This window comes from Bidens hawaiensis, unplaced genomic scaffold (assembly GCF_021521415.1).
Source record: "Bidens hawaiensis isolate Kalapana, Puna unplaced genomic scaffold, B.hawaiensis_p1.1 tig00038565_1, whole genome shotgun sequence".
NCBI classification, from domain to species: Eukaryota; Viridiplantae; Streptophyta; class Magnoliopsida; order Asterales; family Asteraceae; genus Bidens; species Bidens hawaiensis.
The window spans coordinates 80,914-83,457 of record NW_027505559.1 but is presented as its reverse complement, the minus strand read 5'-3'; the positions used below and the strand labels follow the sequence as shown (position 1 = coordinate 83,457).

The 2,544-nt window shown below is 44.1% G+C and overlaps 1 pseudogene; it reads left to right on the top strand.

Annotated features, from left to right (window-relative positions):
• Nucleotides 1–228: 228 nt before the first annotated feature.
• On the top strand, nucleotides 229–1,852 carry LOC143613938 (scarecrow-like protein 13 pseudogene; annotated as a pseudogene).
• Nucleotides 1,853–2,544: the final 692 nt, after the last annotated feature.

Genomic DNA, 2,544 nt, shown 5'->3' with positions numbered 1-2,544 from the left:
CTTTTTAATTTCATGAAAAACTAATTGATTAAGGTTTTAGTTTTAGTTCATTATTATTCATATGATCAGCTTATTCTTTCTGTTGATCATTTTAAATTATGGTTCTTCAGGATATATCATAGGGCTTTTGTTTAATTATTATTCAATATCCATAATTATCATTTTGGTATTAAACCTTTCAGGATAAACAATTGCTGTTTAATCAACATCTTAGGGTTTGATCACTAGATGCAAACATCCCGGAAAACCCGAGCCCCGATCCACGGGCTGTACCGCCAACCCGACACGATCGAACCTTTTGGTTTGACAGGCTCCCATTTCAACATCTTGAACAACAATGACACGCGCCACCAGGAACCCGTTATTCCTTCTTCGTCGTCTCAGAACGAGCAATTCTTCACCTTGGAATCAACTCCCGTGACCGAATGCTCCTCGCCACAAGAGTCTTCGCAATCGTGCTTATCGAACCTCCACAACTCGCCCGAGATGGAGCAGGCTCTTAGGGAAATGGAGATGGAGTTGTTAGGCCCCTCCTTTGATTTTGAACACGGCTCGATTATTAGCCCCCTTCATAAGAACCTACAACTCGTCATTTCGGATTTCGATATAAAACAGACCCTTATTCACATTGCGAACGCCATCGAGAATGGTGCGAACCAGGATGCAGAAATGCTTATGGAAGCTTTACAATCCAAGGTATCGGTCACGGGTGACCCCATCCGACGATTAGGTGCTTATATGTTAGAGGGCTTACGGGCCCGAGAACTATCTTCCGGAAGCTTAATATACCACAAGTTAAGATGTTACGAGCCGCACAAAGCGGACCCGCAAGAGATGACTTCTTATATGTCCATATTATACGAGATTTGCCCGTATTACAAGTTCGCCTACACCTCAGCAAACGTTGTCATCAAAGAAGCGATGAGGGATGAGACCGATGTTCATGTTGTCGACTTTCTTATCGCGCAGGGTAGCCAATGGGTCGAGCTTATTGAAGGCCTGGCTCGGCGACCTGGTGGCCCGCCTAGGCTTCGGGTCACGGGGGTGGATGATGCTGACTCGGCTTATGCGCGAGGTTGTGGGCTCGGTTTGGTTGGTCAACGATTGGCTAAAGTGGCGGAAGCAAACGGGGTCCCGTTTGAGTTTCATGCTGCGGCTATTTCGGGTAGTGAGGTTCAGTGGGGGGACTTAACGGTTCGAGCGGGTGAGGCGTTGGCAGTTAACTTTCCTTACATGTTGCATCACATGCCGGACGAGAGTGTGAGCACGGTCAACCACCGGGACCGGTTGATCCAGCTGGTCAAACGGTTGACTCCGAAAGTGGTGACGTTTCTCGAGCAGGAATCGAACACGAACACCTCGAGTTTCGTTAAACAGTTTGAAGAGGTGATTGATTATTACTTGGCTATGTACGAGTCAATTGATGCGAAGTTGCCGAGGAAGATAGTAATGCCGCGGGACTATATGCAGAGGATCAGGGCTAAGGAGAATTGTGTGGCTCGGGATATGGTTAACATAGTGGCGTGTGAGGATAAAGCCCGGATTGAACGACACGAGCCGTTGGCTAAGTGGAGGTTCAGGCTGCAAGCGGCTGGGTTCACGGCTCAGCCTTTAAGTGAGTCTGCAGTGCATGCGGTTAAAGAGGTGTTGAGTGAATATAGTGAGCATTATTGGCTCGGTCAGCAGGACGGCGCACTTGTGCTTGGTTGGAAGAATAAGCCGATGGTCACGTGCTCGGCTTGGAGGTAATTAGGTTTAGTGTGTTCGCGTTATAGGATTAATATTTATATATCATGTAGTAAATTGTACCAAATATTATTTAACTGTTGACGTTGTGCTTGGACTTATAGTCGTCTTTAACTAGTGACTAATAGATTAGATGTTATGTGATATAATAAGAATCTTGTTAGGTAAAAGACAATAATAAATATTTAGTGTTTTTGACTTGAACAAGGCCCTCACTTGTTAATCAATTCTAGGTTGTGTTTGTTTTTGCTTCAAGCGTCTACAGTAGGCTTATTTCTGCCGGCGCATAGACATAAGCCTTTAAAGACAGTTTGTTTGTTTGTTTTCTTTTACTAAAAAAAATTTGAAAACTACCTTTATAGTCTTAAAAAATAAGCTAATATATACCATATTCATACTTCTCCACACTTCTTAACATCCAAGCAATACTCAATGTCCAACACCACTACCACCAACCGTGCGCCACCGCCACCACCACCCACCGCCCATCGTCCGCCACCACCACTGTCAACCACCCACCGTTGCTTACAACCACCATCCACTATCACCACCCACCACCCATTATCCGTCACCACCATCCACCACTAGGGATGACAATGAGCAGGGTTTATGTATTCTCAAACCCATACCCAGTTATTAAAATTGGTACCAAGCCTGCCCGGTTTTAATCAGGTAAAAAAGTTGTTTAAATTGAGAATCTTGAAGTCTATTTCCAAGATGCAATAGAATTTAGGTAATGTTTGATATAAATGAATGAAATGAGCAATGAAATAAATGATTTTAAAGTAATGAAATAAA